Genomic DNA, 17,306 nt, shown 5'->3' on the forward strand with positions numbered 1-17,306 from the left:
GAGTCCCTCAGCCTGTGCCAGCAGCACAGTGACACCCATCCCACTGCCCCATTCCAAGAGGAGCCTCAGTCATGGCTTGAGGAAGTTTGGCCAAGGGCCCCAGCTGGGGTCAGTCAGACCCCTGAGCTGCAGATCCTGCCATCCTCACCCCTTCAGGTGCAATTTGCTGACAGATTTTTATCATGCAAATGAAAAGAAGGGAAGCAACCACCATGTCATCAGCTGCTCCAAGAGTCCTGCAGAGAGGCCCAGGCTTCACTCACATGGAGAAGACAAGAATATGATGGTTCCAAAGGAGCAAAGAAGAAGTATTGAGAAAAAACTCCATGAGACCCACCTGGGTGAAGAGTCCTCGCAAGGCAAGAGTCAGGAATGACAGCCTGTCATACAGGTAACCTGCGAACTGAATGTTCACATGAAACTGGTTATTTTGTATTCTGATGCATTTCAGTTCCATGTGTCTCTTAAGCACTTTGAAAGTTAAAATCTCTTGCATGCAGAACCTTTCTGTGCTGTTCAAAAGCCTCTACAGTGTTCAATCATGGTACAGTATCAAGAGGAACCCTTCTGAAAGGGATCCCTGTTGCCCCAGCCTTGGAAAATAAAGTATTCTGCTTGACACAGAATCCTTCTGGGAACTGGGATTCTAGCATTAAGAAAGGGCAGAGCCAGTGTGAACTGTTTGGATTTGGCAATACCTGGGAAAATCCAGCTGCTTTCTACTGGAATCTGATTTGCAATTTTAGAGGCAAATTAAAATGCTGCAGTTCAAATCTGAGTGATATTTGAAAGCTCCAGCCTGACCCTCTCTAAGTCTGCTTTTTAATTAACCAGGCTTTTCATGGCACACTGTGTTCTCCTCCCTGCCAGGGCGACTGCAGGACTTCTCCAGCTAAGAATTCCAGAAGCACCTTCACTAGAAGGTTCTGGATGCAGCAGGATGGTAACACTTCCACCACAGTATTGCCAGTACCTGCATCAGAAGGTAGATCACACAATGGTACAGACTGGTTTTCCTCGCTGGGTCTCTTTCAATCCATTTGTTATGTGCTGCTCACTCAGTAAATGCTGATTTATAAACACGTAGGGGTCGAGGTTGTTTCCTTGGTTTATTGTTTTGCTTCTCACAAGAGGTGTGAAAAGCAACACAGTTCCACAATGAAGAACATTTTCCTTTTTTCCTCTGTATCCAGCCCCCCAGTACAATAAGCAACCTTTGACTGGAGCCTGGTGAGATTAGGAACTTCCATGCTTTTTTTTGTGGAATGTTATCCCAGAGATTCAATAAACTACACAAAAGAAAAATGCTGGAGGCCTGTTTGATATTTCAGAGCTGTTTGATCTGACATGTGTCAAATGATAAATGCAAATGGCTGCAGGATCATTCAAGCCCAAGTGGGTTTTGAAATGCTGTGGGAAAATTAGAGGGTAAATAAATCTGATCCCAAGAGCTCAGGCTCATTGTTTGGCATGTGTCAGAATGCAGACAGAGGTAAATATTACCTTTGTCTGCAGGGAGGGCACGTTAGTGCTGCCAACCAGGGACTGTGCCTCCAGTAGGGGGTCAGGTAGCAACCTACCAAATTAAAAAATGAAGATATGCTAAACATATTGGAAGTTATTTAATGTTTACAGGGAAGTTAGCAGGATTAATAAACCCTCTTTCTACAATGGACTGTGAAAATGAATGTGATTCTTTATTTTTAATACATGGTTTTCCTCTGCAAAGTGACTGTGCAGAAATGGAGCCTTTGCTCTTCTGCACTGGTATGTGCAGAGATTTACAGATCGGCTTGGGGAGGGTTTCCTTTCCACAGCTTTTTTCCCTGTGGATCTTACTCTGGAAGCTCCCTGGGTCATGGTTGAAGCCCTCAGGAATATGGGTGCCCGTGGACAGAAGCATTGCAGCTGCATCAAGGTGGAGTTGTCAGAGTGACTTCCAGGGCCACTTATCCCAGATAAACCAGCAGGCACAGCCAAGGAGCAGCTTGTACCTCTGGAAAAGCCAATTGCCACGTCCTGTTTTACCCAGACTGCTGCTGATTTCCAAGTACAACATAGAGAGGTCTCGGGAGCGAAAGGGGGCAGAGCGTGAGGACAATAAGATTAGGCTGCACATGCAGTGACAGCAGTGAGTTTGTGCTGGTCAGAAAACAGGAAATGTCAGGGCTGGCACCACCAACAAACTCAGCAAAGCACAAACAGCATCTCAGCAGAAGCAGCACAGCTTGACTGGCAGCTCCAGGGCACAGTGAGCAGTGTGACAGGTCAGGGAAATAAAACCTCTCAGCATTTCAACTGATGCAACTTGACAGGGACCCCAGTGAAAACAGCAGCACAACATTGTGCTGCCATTTTGATGGGATTGTTCTGTTGAGCAGAACAATGATCTTTGTTCTTAAAACAGCCAGTGAGGAGTTTGTGAGCTGTGCTGTAACAAGAGTCTCCAGGAGCCCTAAGTGCAGGGGTTCTGCACCCAGCATCATCTCATCTGCTGTCACTGAGAAAGGGAATTGGAGAGAAACCATGTTTGAAATCCAGAATAAAAAATGTTTCTGATGCCATCAGTTACATCATGTGTACAAGGACTGGGAATGTGAAATTTGGCCCAAAGGTATTTTTATGAACCTCGCTCCTACTTGTGCTTTTTACTCATTTTCATTTGAGTGCAGGGTTTATCTTTGTGCCTCCTGTGTTTTGTTTGCACACACAGAGCGTTTGGCTGAGCCCACAGCTGTGTTTATTCCTAAATCCCCATCCAGTCTGTATGAACCCAGTCTGGTACCCAGCTTCCAGCTTCTCCTTGAGCTTTGTGTTTGGCACCCATCACCTCTGACTGGCATTGACCCACTGGGGTGGTGGATCAAAGTCTGGGGATCCCCACAGCTGCACTGCTGTGCCTCTGCTCAGTCCCAGCGAGGCCAACGGGGCACTGATGGATCCCAGAGTCCTTCAGGGCCTTTCACAAAAGAATCCCATGGAAACTAAGATTTGCTGCACTCAGAATCCTTTGTTTGGTAGAATAGGAAAGGAAGGACTCCTCTGAAGCTGACCCATTTGCGCTTCAGTGAATTTTTCATAAAATAGACAAAATCCTGTTTTAATCTATCCCACTCCACAACCTTCTGAGGGACTCTGTAGGTTTCTCTAAAATACCTCTGTGGTTATTCTTAATTAGAAAAAAATAATATTGCTGAAGGATCGCTTTTCAGTTGAACTTCCTGAACATATGGTTCAAACTGAAGCTGAAAAGGAAAACTTCAGGACAAACTGTATGAATTACTACTAATAATAAAATCAGACATTTTTTATAAGTCCACATTAATCTTCTTTAAAAGCTTTGGGTTAACCACATTTTTTAAATAAAACTTTTACCGGAGCGGAATTTATTAAGAGAGCTCAGTGTTGCCTTAGCTGTGTTCCACGGGGCATCAAGAGAAGTTTTATTACTGATTTCAGTCACAACAGACTTAGATCTACACAGAATGGTTTTGATAAGCCCAATGTAAAAGTTTTATTGGTTTAAGACATGAAAAACAGACATGTTACAGAGACCACTTCTAGTCTATAAACAGCCATAACATGGATAATGCATCGCACTGGAGTCAGTGCTCCGGAGTGTAAATAATGGTGTGGAGGGAAGGAAAACCTGGCCAAGTATGTACAGCTAAGAAAAACAACATAGACCCAGCTTGTATATGGTACTTCTCTTCTACAGATCTCAAAATTAAATACAAATAAAGTCTGTATCATTAGGTCATACTCACAGATGGAAAAGGAAAAATTAACCAGGCCAGGGAAAGAGGGAAGTTGGTGCTCTTTGTTATTATGTCTGTCTTTGTACTTGAAACTGTAACTACTGAGGCATTATTTGAAACAGGTTTTAAGGCCATGTGGTTGCTGTTTGTCCTGGATGGGTTCTGTTCAAAGCCTCCTTTTCCTGTATGTTATAAAACAGGGTTAGAAAAACATGAAACAATGGGAAGTATTACATGGTGTCTCCCAGAGGTGTCCCTGGCCGTTGGGGATCCACTGATTTGTTGTGCTCCCAGAGGATGGGCATAGTGGCAGTGGTGACGTGGTGCTGTGCTCTGTTATCTTTATCCTAAAGATAAAAATGTGCTTTTATTGCACCAGCATTAACAACATGGCCCCTTGTTCTCCTTTGTACTTAGATCTTTTCATAGCGTGGTGAAAAAAGTGTGAATGGCTTGTAAATATACCTTGCACTTGCTTCAAGGTGCCAAGCTCACACTGGCTCCAGTGGTGCAGAACATGGGCCTTAAAAATCCTGAAATCCCTTTATAAATGCAATTATGGACATACCTCCCTCCACTATTCTGTGCTTCATCCTTGTATTCACTTGGAAAAAATATTTAAATGCTGTAATCTCAACCATATGGCTCAGAGCCTCAAAGAAGGCATTTAGCAGACACGTTTGTCTGGAGAATTAGGCTTTTACACAGATTATCCAGTGACTGGAGATGGGATACCTCCTCTGGGGGAGGACAGGAGCCCACACCAGGGGCTGCCTTGACAGAAGGACCCTCTAAATCTGTTCTGTCCCTTTCCTGTTAAACAGATCCTGGGCTGGAATAAACAGTTAGTGAGTTACATTGGGATGAGATGTCTTTGAACAATTTTCCTCTGTTAGACCACACAGATTTACTTAAAAACAGTAAACATTTTAAAAACCTTCATGCATGACTAGAAACCAACTTACTGAATTGTTTAAAATGGAACTTCCACTACTTTTGTTTGTGTAAAAAGATTTTATAGGACTGCAAACTAATGTAATTATGCCTAGATCACTGTTTTATTTTAGGAAATGTTTCACTTGGGAAGCAGGAATGTGGGACAGAACCAGACCTAAGCCTGGTGTGTCCTACTCCTGATTTTTACCCATAGAAATTAATTTTATGGGACAGCTGGATTTTTATGCTGTTGATTAAAAAGACAAGCTGTCTTCTCAGAAGTGAGTTCATGCTTGAAGATGAGACTTCATGTTTGTTACATCTTGAGCTTTCACACTTACAAATGTGATTATTGGATTGTTGATTTTTGTAATAGGTTGGGTTTTTTTTGCATAGTCGAATACAAATTGTGTGATTTTATGGTGCATTCTACCCATTCCATAAGTTTGTATTGTAATTTAACAGTATCTTCTGAGATCCTCTGTTACTTTTTGGCAGCCTAAGACTTCATGGGTATTTCAAAAGTGGCACCTTGTAGATATGAAAGCAATGAGCAAATAAAAATACAGTTACTGATTTTTCGGGGAATATAAAAATGGGATTTCTTCTGCTTCTAGTGAGGGAACCTACATTAATTCCAGGGAGAAGGGCTTGGTCCTGGTTCTTACACAGGCCTTGAGATTGCTGCCAGAAGAATGCCTTGTTTAGTAGCCTGTGTAAGCACTGCCTGCACTATCAGTCCAGAACATTTCCCACAGAATAAATGCCCACAGCTGGTTTCTGCTGGGAGAAGGGCTCACTGGAGGCAGGTGGGGCAGCTGGAGTTGCTGTGGCTCCTGGGAGAGATCTAGAGCAGAGTCTTCACTAAATTAGTAATTTGATTGACGTATTCAGTTCATTAATAATAATTTACTGTGATTAGCAGAGAGTCACAGAAACTCAACGTAGATATCACACATAAACTAATTCTTTCTGTTTCCCTCCTCCTCTGCAGTTGTGTCTGTCACTTAAATGTACTGAAATAAAGTCTAGTGTGTTCTCTGCCTTCCTGGATGCCAGAATGGGATTCTCTCTGTACCATAAGCTGAATGGCAAAAAGAATCCAGGTGAGTGTTCAGGAAACCAGGTCTCTTTCCAGAGTCAGGTCTAAAACTATGAATTCACCAAATGAGTAATTATAAATCAGCATTATTCATACCATTCTTTCCTCCTCTAATGAGGATCTATAAATAAGAGCAACTGGAGGTTTTAAACTCATGTGCCATAACTTTGATTCAATGATCTTCGAGGGCTTTTCCAGCCTTAACAAGAGTGTTTCTATAACTACTGGAAAAAATCTTGCTCCTTTAGTGTGAAGTTATAAATGTATTTGTTTCCATCATCAACAGAAAAATGTCAGATGCCAAAGGCCTTTTCATTGTTTTCAGATTTTCCTTTCCGTGCACTGATAAGATTCTCTCCTGCAGAGATAACAACCACACAATAGCCCAGCAAAGGATGGCTGGGTAGGAGTAAGACACCACAGCGATGGTCAGATCCAAGTCCAGGACACTGAACTCCAGGCAAGCAGATTTTATTTAACATGGTGGCACTTAAAATTTATCAGCACATCCCATTCCATTCTGACTTCCTGTGCAGGGCTGGGGGGCATTTGCAGATCCAGAACATCCTCTTAGCTGGACAAGCAGTGATGGTGTCTGTCAGCTGTAGCTCAGAGCAGTTGTGTTTACGAACACTGCAGGCCCATTAGGTATCTACTCTATTTGTGCTCAGGAATAACACCCACATTTCTTTAGTTTTGTCTCCTACAACAAAGGGAACAAAATGTGTTTGTGATTATGCGATAGATACGGAGTCAAGGGAAGCCCAGCATTCCCAGACTGTAACCAATGGAAATTCTGAAAGGCTCCCTTGCCTTTGCAACCTCAACAAGTTGGAATCTCTTGTGTATTTTGTATTAGCTTGTCTTGTACAGTAATTAACTTATATATGACTCCTAGGGGACAAGTGATTATGGTTTATTTCCAGATGACTCATGAGCAAGTCTGCAGAAGGAGAGTTTGTGCTGCCCAGAAAACAGGAAAATGGAATATTTAGTGTTGCTGAAGATACCAGTTCTGGCTGCTGAGCTCAGGCACCAGGCAAAGGGGCTGGAAACTTGTCAGCTTGAGTGCAAGGGCCTGTTGAGACCCTGCAAGTGCTCAAGCTCTGCTCCCAGAGCATTTGATTAGGACTAGGAATTACAGCAAAGATCCAGGCAGTGATCCTGCACTGTGTGAATAATATGTGTGTGTGTAGGAAGAATAAAAATCAATCATCATTCAAATCCAGGATTGTGACATCACATTTTTAATTTCCTTGTGATCTCTCACAGATTGAGTGAAGCAAGGTGGGAAACTCATTCAGCTCTTGCAGGACCAGGGGTGGCAGATCCAGAGGGAACGAAACCAGGCAGTTCCTTACATACACAGTAAAGCCATGGGCATTCTATGGATGCTAGGAATTCCTGAGTCCAGCAGGTTCCAAGGCAAGGTGGCCCTGGTTTCACCTGGTATGGACATTCTTTCCTCCAATTGCATCAACAGAACATTTGGGAGGAAAAAGGGACTTGAGGTCACCTTCAGCTAAGACATCAGTGGTTTAGTCTTGTCCTGAGTCGATCAGCTGGGAAAAACATGCCAAGTCTGTCATTTATTTTTAAAAGATTATCTGCACATAATCAAATTTCTGATTTATTGAGTCCAAGCACTCCCAGTGATGCTGGAGTTGGCTCTAGCCAGCATCAATGGTTATGAGGGGCCTGCCCAGCTGGATCTGATAGAAGGAGAAGAGAGATGATATCTGAGATTGCTGTAAGGCTGCCAGAACTAATTTACCCCTTCCAAAATCCTGAGCTGGCCTTTGAACATTTGAACTGTGATTGAATTAGAGATTGATTATGGCAGTCAGGGTTTGTGTCATGAGGCTTTGAGGTTTTGATGGCAGTAAACAGTCCTAGCATAATAAAATATTTAGTGTGACTTTGCCTAAAATGACAGATTTTAAGGGAGCTTCCTCTGATGCAGTAATTCTGTGGGTTATTTCAAACAGCACTTTTAAAATTGTTATTCCTCCTAATATTTTAGGTTGGAAACTTTACAAGTGCCCTTAGGAATGACTATTTCACAGTCTTATATTTGGATCTGGGTGCCTTTGGTGGTTCTAACCCATATGTTGTTGGGAATCCTCAGCCAGAACTGAATGATAAAATGTTTAGTCCAGTAGAAGTAAATTTAATTCATTTTGAGGAAATGAAAGGGAAAAAGCCCAACCAAAACTAAACCCCAAATTCAGAAGCAAATTATTCTGAAAAACAGACTTAGCATTCAAAGATCCAGAGAAAGCCTTCAAGTTTTTCAGGAATCAAATCCTTATGTTTCTATTCCTTTCTCAGCACACAGCACAGGTGTTCACTGAGGTCACATTTCCACAGGTCAGATTTGCAAAGGAATTCTTCATGTAGGTACCTCACCAGGGGCCAGGCTTTGAAACCATGACAGTCAGATTTTTGAGAAACAGGAGCTTTTCAGATCTGGACACATCTTTTGGCTTCAAATGAAAGCTGTGCATTTCAGAAAATAATTCTAGTAGAACTCTGCAAAACCAAGGCCATTGTACTAAATCCCAGCCACCAGATTTGATACATTTTTAATTCTTGCCCACAAAAGGAAGGCATGAAGCACTGATCTGTTTGTTGGCTATGACACCAGAAGCTTCTGGGTATAAACCTTTATCTCTGTAACACAGCTCAGCTCACAACATCTTCCAGTTTTATCGCACGGAAATTTAGCTCTAAAGCATCAGTGGTGAGTCCGTTCTCATCAGCATCTTTGAGGAGACGTATTAAAGTTTAAAAAGACCCCAGCATGTCGAGTGCTCACAATCATTTATTGGTTTTTCCATGAGCATGAGGCATTGTTCAGTAAAGCAACCCCTGCTTTGAGATTTGAAGTTGTCAGGGATGAACACTTACAGTGGTCCAGGAGACCTACATGAGGCTGAGTTAGCCATTCCTCTTAGCAAGAATGCTTGAGAGGAGCTGAGTCAGTGACACTGTTGGTGTGGAATCATTTGGCAAGGTCAATTATGCCTTATTTGCCAATTAATAATTTAATTGCCCAATTTAGTTGCCTTTATTTGCCAGTTATTGGCAAGGGACTCTAAGGTTTTATAAATTATGAAATGAAATGTAGTTTTTTTCCATCTGAAAATAATGCCCTCCCTTTCTAAATCTTCTCCCCTAAAAGTCATTTAACATAATTGAAAAGGTACCTGAGTGCAATAAAAATTTGGCATTCCTATTTTTAAATATTAACTTGAATCAAGGGCACACTGGAGGTATTTTGATCACCTGACGGAGTAGCAGCTTATCAGTCCTGTTGTGAAACTTCTCTAAAACTTGGCAGACACTTGTGATACTTTGGAATTGCATAACTGCAGACTTAGGTTGTGTAATTCAAATTTGTCCACATCCTAAGTGAAGTGCAGAATTTAAGCAGAAGGTCTAACATGTTGAGGTAATTTTTAATTATGGGCATTTATATGCCATAGGGTATTTATTCTTTGTTGTGTTCTATGGTCCTTGAGAAAGGTTTGATTTATGTAAAGGTGTTCTTCAATTTAATGCTTTAAAATTGATAAGGACACGTGTTCAGGGCTTGGTTTTGTGCAGTGTTCACCATCCTGATCCTGATTCAACAAGGCACTGAAGCACAAGCCGAATATTCAGCCCTCAGGTAACACATAACCTCTTATGTGTCAGTAATATTGGAATAGAAATACACTTAGAACAGAAATACTGCCCCTGGCATTCCTGCTGAAGCACTGATAAGCTAAACAAAGCACTTTTCAAAGCCTAATAACCGGATGGGATTTGTAGCATAAACAATGCTCCTTGTTAGTCACCAGTCCCCAGGGCATCTTCCTCACTTTGTTACAGATAAATTAGCAACAAACGAAATGCTGTGTGTGATTTCCTGCCCTGGGTATGCCTGTGTGCTCGCGTGCCAGTGTGAGAGCTGTCATTTATTATTTATCCAAGAACGTATTCACGTCCGCAGTGTGATTTAATTACTTATTAAAGGTGCCAGACTGGCAGATGCAGAAGCTGGAGCAGTTTGGCTCCAATGTCCAGAGAACATTCTATAGGCAGTGACATCCTCTCCAGGATATTCAATGCTTCACCCCAATGGACTCCCCAAATCTCCAAGCACAGCTCTTTTTCTCCAACCTTTTCCCAGGTTCTCTGCTCAATGCGTTAAGTTTGTAAAGGCTACTAAGAGAGATATAAGTCCTGTGGTTTTTAGACAGGAACGTTGATACTCTGGAAAATGGTTTGAACACATTAGGTCAGTCTGTTTTAGCTAAGCCACTCAAGCATTGGGTTAGTACTAACAGAGGTAAAACCCCTTCTAACTAAGTAATAGCAAAAGATATTATTTGTAAAGGTAGAAAGAGCCCAGAAATTTCATTCTGCTTGCCAGGAGCTGTGTGCTGTGGCTCTACTGCAGTCACTCAGGCCTTATCACAGACACACTTGTCTTGGAATCTACAGACTTAATTCTGCACCGTTTGAAGAAACAGGATTCTGGGTCCATTTTTTATGTCACTCTAAGCCTATTACTGCTCACTTGTGCCGTTCAAAGCACTTCCCCTGCCCCAGGCACAGCTGGATGCAGGACAGCAGGGAATCTTCTCTCACTTCCATTAGCACACAGGCTTCAATGGGGAAACTGAGATTTTATTTGCCTAACTGAATTTGACCAGAGAAAGGCTGTTAAATAACAGCAAGGTTCCTTTTACATAGCTCCAGAATATTTTGAGGAAGATAATAAACACAAGAAAATCCAAACTTCTGTGAATATACATTAAATCAGTCAATCTATGATTGCCCCAGGCCAGCCATTCCTGTTGCCTTGCTGACATTTTGGTCCCACTACATGCCTGAAAGTTGGGATCCTGGATCATTTTGTCTAAATTGTAGGTTGGGCTTTTGTTGGTGCTTGATCTTTGGTTGGGTCTGTAAAGCACAACTGCAGTGCCAGGACCAGTGTCTGTTCTTAATGAGTTCCTTGTTTTGGCTCTGGAATTTGAGCTGGCAAATACTTCTGTGCCTATTTTAGTTTGCACAGTTGAATAGTTCCATCAAAGCAAACAGATCTGGACATGCCAACCACTGGCATTGCTGCATTATTAATTCCCAATTTTACACATCCAGTCTTTTGATGCACTCCACAAAAGCCTACCTGACCAAAAATGGAGCCTGTGAGGTACAAAGATGGGGCTGAGAGGTGTGAAGGTGGGAAACGCTTCTGGCACTGTTCTGGAGCAGGGCCTACGTGATGGCCTTTGACACAAACTGAGGGGATTTTGTCTGAGATGTGCTTTTGCATGACACACCCCCAGTGAGTCCCATCTGTGTCTGAATTCCATCCTGGAATGTGAGAGTGGGGGTTGCTGGATATGTAGGAGGCTTCACAGAGCTCAGCTCAGAACCAGTGTGCCCCTGGTTCCCGTGCGTGAGCAAAACAGAGCAGCTGTTGGAGAGCAGCACGAAAGCAAGGGAGAAATCTCTAAATGCAAACAGAAGGGACAGACAAGATTAGCCTTTATGTTAAAAAAACTATCCAAGTGCAAAATGCAGTAACCAAAAATATAATTGCAACCTCCCTGGCAGTCTGTCCAAGAGAGGCTGACCCCTGCTGTGGGAGTTGGCTTTCCCTCTTTGGAATGTGCCATAGCAAGAGAACCTTCAAACATGAAAGAAAATGTGTTCAAAATTCTGAGGCAAACTGAAGTCCATTTTCAAATAAAACCAAGAAAATAGAAATGATGGGAAATCTGAACTCGGTTTTGACAGATAGATACACAATAACTTGTTAATATATAAATGTTGCAGTATCAGGACAACCCACACTTCACACACCTGTAGCTCTCCTACTCTGTCAGCTGTGGTTGGGTTTGAGACACTGTTGTGCTATTCAATAGCAAATTGAGGCTGTGACATTTTCACCCAGTTTTTCTATTTTTGAACATAGACTCTTCTTCCACTATAGAATACTTTTCCAATACTCCATTTAAAAACATGTCTTTTAGTGCTTTTCACAATAACTTTCAGATGCTGAGAAATGAATATCCTTTAATAACTTAGCTTTAATTTTCCATTTAAAAATAATGATCAGCTAACTAACATCTTATTTGGTGAATCTTCTATGCTGGTAATAATGTTTCTGAATAATAAGATAATGGTATATAATTGGTATAATGGAACATAGAGTTCTGAAAATTATTTTCTTTAGAGAGATTAGAGATATTACCAGAATTAGTTTCCCTGGCAGTACATACTAGTACCCTGGCACAGAATCAAAGGAGTTACTTCTTGGAAATTGAGTTTGTGATTTCCCTGATCTAGAAAAACACACATTCCTGATCTTACCTGTGGATTAATCCCTGACTATGGTGAGGACTGGAGGTATTTGGTGCACAATATTAAGTGTGAGGATACTCTCAGGATCAGAATCTGTATGGCACAAAACTGGGACACAACCCCACCTGCCAAACTGGTGCCTTAGGAGTCACCTTTTCAGCACACCTGTGGGAACAGGATCTCAAAGTGTCACTGTGTTCGTGACCAGCAGGTCTCTGCCATAGTTCATATCCCAGTGCTGCATTTTTTGTCCTGGGCACAAACTGAAATTGTATCTGAGACATTTAATACATGTGCGTTTGCAGAGGGGCTGCTGCCATCACACTGCCAACAGTTCCATGATGTCAATTAACGTCAGCCGGATAATGTTGGAATTGCCAAAGCCCACTCTCACTTGTGACCTTGTTCACTAAAAAAAGATGAGGGTACTAAAATAGAAGTGCAGATATCAGTGAGAAAGTCAATGAAAAGGCAGAAATAAAAAAGTATAGATGGGAGATGAACAAATGTTAGGGAAACAACTGAGACAGTGAGAGCAGGGGAGGGAAGGGTGCAGTACCAAATTGGGCTTTTGCTGAGCAGAAATGATGCTGTAGAGGTGTAAATATTTTATTCTGCTCAAGTCACTCTTCGTAAAGGTTGCCAATTCTGAGATTTTTCCCTGAAATAGTTGAGGCAGATCATTCCTTAAGGATGTTACCGTTTCTCTCTTGCTGGATGAAGCCTAAATGTGCAATGACAAGATCTGGTGACAGTCTCTTTTATAAATGTAGGTCAGTAGTTTTCTACCTCAGACATGCTTTGTCTCCAATACAGCTTTTTATGGAATTTAATGAGATACCACAGATTTTGGTTCTGTGGCTCTATTTCCATCTTTTCTGTTTCAGTTTATCAATACCTTCCTCACTGGCATATGATAAACCTTAAGTATTATTTGGAAAAGCATTAGTTATTATTTTTTGCTGAAGCTCCTATAGTAAACAATGTTATTATTCTGTGTGAAAGGTGTGCATGTATTTGTACTCTGTATATACACACTGTATCACATGGGCTAAGATAATTCTATCTGGGAGTCTGCAACCAAGGAGCCTAGAAATTACTCCAGCCAAAACAAAATTAATTATAAAAGACTAGAAATGCTACCCCAAGCCTTGAGAGTTTTAATGAGATGACTGTTTCTTACCAGCATTAAATCTGTGGGGATAAGGAAATGTTCACTGAGTTAAGATGTGCTAAAAAAAGTGTAAAGAAGAGCATAAATGGCTCAGGAATTTCAGGAATCCCACTGGCTTAAACACTCTTTTTATTTAAAGCAAATGTTCTCATAGTTGAATGACTTCCAAGAAGGGCCTCAAGTGATGAAAGTATTTCCATCTAATGTGAAAATACTTGAAAGATGCTTATTCCATGTGAAAATATTGCCACCTTTCAGAAAAGCCTGAATATGAGACTCCTTTAATGAAGATACTCTCAGACAAGGTATTGATTTTCAGAACATACAAAATATCCAGAATTCCTACTATTTTGATAATAAATAGATTTTAATGACTTTCATCTCCTATAGCAGCAAGGGAGAATATTTCAGAGTATTTTACAAAACAGATACTTCAGTAACAGAGTGAAAAATTTTACATTCATCATCCTGACATTGCTCCCTTTTCCCTCAGGGCATGACTGACCTGGAAAGTACCACTGAGCATCTGCAGGGAAAAGCAATAGGGAAACAAAACCTGTGGAGACCAGCAGGCACTGAGAGTCAAACAACTCTGGTTCACAGCAGTGGCTTTTTAATTCCTGTTTTATGATTTTTAGATGTTCAGTTGTGCTGAATGAACTCCATTTAATAACTTCTAAATTGGCCACATTTGGAGAATAAACAGTCACTGCTGTCTTCATGAAAGCAGAATAACTTCCAATACACAGCTTGATTCAAAAGTGGCAGGAAGGTGCCAGAAGATTGTGACAGGGTGTGAAGGGATGAGTGGGCCAGCAGGTATCAGAGCAGTTTGTATTGTGCAATAAATCATTGCACACATATTGGGAATTGGTTTGATTCTGGTTCCTGCATCTAAAAATTCAGATGTGCCTCGGTACTACAGAACACCATGGGGATTACTGGATGCTTCTAAAGCTTTTGCAAGATGCTCAGGAATTGTAGACTTCCAGAAATAAATCAATTGAGCTACTAAATTTGATTGGAAAGTGGAGGTAGATTTTTTATCGTGTTTTCTAAAGGCAAGAAATGTGCAAGTACGTGACTAACCACCAAGGGTCAGTGTTCGGTGTTCTTACATTCTGAGATCTTTGTTCCCAAGTGCTTGGAAAATCTCTTTTAGATGCAGTACTGTAATTAGGATTTTCCAACACTGTTTTTAAACTACCAGTGAGATGCTTATGTGCCATACAAAGTATGGGAAAATTCAAGTGTCTGGATACAGAGCTTTTGTCAGCCAGCTACCAAGTTATGTCTGAACAGAGTATTATTCATATTCCTGGATATAATGACATAAGCCCCATTGAAAATAATAAAAAAACACCCTAGGAAGTGGATTTTATTTTTATGAATAGCAATTAAGTTACTGTAGCAAATGCCATTCTTCTATTTTGTTAAGAAAGTTAAGACAGCCCTGACTGAGAGATTGTCAGGTGCTTTGTCAAGATGGCAAGGGACGCACTGTCAAGAGGAGTGAACACATTTTAAATAAGTTCCTGTGGAGAGAAGTAATTTAACCTGACTTTAAAACGTAGTAAGGGTAGATAGCAGACATCAGGAGATTGAGCTGCAGTCCTGGCTGGCCTCCCCTGTTTCTGGGATGTTAATATAGGTCATAATCCTTGATTGGCACAGACCCAGAATGTACTGACAGACATTCATATAAACTGCAGCTCATGAAGAAATCTCCAACCAGGCTTACAAAATAAACCCAACCCACCTTACTCCCCATAAGGCACAGAGACCCCTTTGTTCCCCTTCTGCCCCACGGCTGAGCTCCAGGCACAGCTGCCCAGTGCTGGGGAGCTTCCGACGTGCCCCCGCTTAGCTGTGACATGAAAGATGTAAAAACTGGGCAGATTCCTGTGTGGAGCTGACTTCATTTCTCTGCAGACACAGGCAAGCCCTTGCAGTGCTGACACTGCTGTGTCTGGGTGAGCACTCAGCCAGCTGGAGCCTGTGTGACCGGGATGCAGCAGCCGGGAGCACAGGGGTGAGCCCATCTCTGCTGACATAATCCCAGCTTACCCGACCTGCACACCTGCCTTGTTTGTACACGGATCTCAGCCTCACTCCGTGCCCTAGCCAGCCTGGATCACCCTTCCAGCACTGCCGTTATTCCCTTAGCAATAATCATTTCTGGATGCTTCTGAATGAGGGTCAACCCTCGGGAAAGGACATAAAATTAGGGAAACTACAAAGTAAAGAGGGATAAAATAAACAAAAGCTACTAGAAATTTAAAAAGAGCAAAAATGCCAAAAAAAACCCTAAAATGAGCATGCTAAACACTACAACTCCTAGCACAGAACTCAGGGGGATTTTACTGTAAAAACCTTTTATTCCTTATTCTATTTTTAATAAGGATTTATGTTAATCTTCCATAGCAACCAAATCTCTTTAAGAACCTTTGGTGAAGGAAACAGTAATAGGGTTTCCAGAAATCCAAGTTCACTCTCAAGTCTTTATCAGTTCTGGAGAACACTAGGAAAGGAAATAGTTATGTAAATACCATCATGTCATCACCACAATTTTAACCTCTGTGAGGTTAAGTAGAATCAGTAACAGACAATTAAAGTATGTATCTTGAAGAACAGACAAAAAACAGCAGATGCTGTCTGTAGCAGTTATTATTCAAGTTGTTTAGTCCACTCTTAGGCTGACCTAAATACTGATGTATTTAATGCCATCCTGTACACTTCTGCAACAACAGGCAATATGGAAGTGGTCATAAAATTGAATCAGCTAAGAAAAAAATAATGGTATAAATTAGTAAAAAAGGCTGGCGGAGGGAAAATTTAAGTTCTTCCGCTGTAACAGGAAAGGGACAGAATAAACACATCTCCTTAGTGTAAGGTACTGAGACTTTTCTCTGAGTGTCTGAGGCAGTGTGCTACAGCAGACAGGATCCTGGCTCAGGCATCCATAAGTTCTGATCAAATAAGGCTAACCTCTTCCTGTGAAACAAATACAGTATTTTCTGGAACAAAAAAGAGATCAAACAAAAAAAGTACTCGTACGTTTTAGCTATCGTGTAGTGAACTAAGCAAGATGAAAAGAAGGCGTGTGGTGGGGTTTGATGTGCTGTGAGGGCTCGATGCAGAGCCTTGGCTGCGAGCCCTGGGCTCTGCTAGGGGCAGGAAGGAGCTGCTCTGGAGGAACAGCTCACACCTCGCTGGCAGGTCGAGGCACCGGAGTCTGCTGGGCATTGGGGAATGATAACTCTGAGCCTGAAAAGAAGAAATGACAATATGAATGAAGAATAGGTAAAACTGCCCCAACCCTTCTCAATCCATCCTTTTGGAAGGGGGCACATTTCCCACCTCTAGAACGGTTAAAGCAGCTGTTCCTCACCCCCGTGCTTAGAGTGCTTTTAATCCTTCACTTCCCCAGATAATTGAATTGGTATTTTCACCTCATTTAACTTTTTTTTTTTAATTTAACTATTTTTTAAGCAATTCTTTACCCTGCTCTGAGAGCAATGTTTGTGGCAGGTACAGGTACCCTGACCTACCTACACCTTAAGCACAGGTAATTCTGCACCACGCCAGCAGCTCTTCACCCGTGACCTCCACGGCCCGTCCGTGCCCGCGGCAGCGCTGACAGCCGGGGCGGGCTATGAAGGGGCAGCACCCGCCATGTAGGGACGGAGCGGCGCCTCCCAGGCCGTGCGGGCGGAACGCGGGGCAGCTCTCGGCGCAGGAGTTCACTCCGGGCGGGTGACACGATCGCGTTCCGCCCACACGACAGCCCGGGGCGGGTGACGCAGCCCGGGGCGGGTGACACGGGCCCGACTCGCCCCTCACGGAGGCGGCGCGGCCGTGAGGGCAACCCCCGCCTCCAACGGGTCTCACCGTGATTGGCGCGAGCGCACCCCTTCTCCTCTGTGATTGGCCAGGCGCGCTGTCACTCCCGGCCTCTGAGGGCAGGGGCGGG

The 17,306-nt window shown here is 42.4% G+C and overlaps 1 long non-coding RNA gene and 1 pseudogene across 1 annotated transcript; both read right to left on the bottom strand.

The window, feature by feature from the left end:
- Positions 1-109: 109 nt before the first annotated feature.
- Positions 110-8,744, bottom strand: LOC128811853 (E3 ubiquitin-protein ligase RNF170-like; annotated as a pseudogene).
- Positions 8,745-15,814: 7,070 nt separating this feature from the next.
- Positions 15,815-17,218, bottom strand: LOC128811555 (uncharacterized). The gene is made up of 2 exons (XR_008438380.1): positions 16,885-17,218; positions 15,815-16,600 (listed from the first exon to the last, which is right to left on the bottom strand). It is a non-coding gene; the product is annotated as an uncharacterized LOC128811555 (long non-coding RNA).
- Between the last annotated feature and the right edge of the window lie 88 nt (positions 17,219-17,306).

This window comes from Vidua macroura, chromosome 9 (genome assembly GCF_024509145.1).
Source record: "Vidua macroura isolate BioBank_ID:100142 chromosome 9, ASM2450914v1, whole genome shotgun sequence".
Taxonomy (NCBI): Eukaryota; Metazoa; Chordata; class Aves; order Passeriformes; family Viduidae; genus Vidua; species Vidua macroura.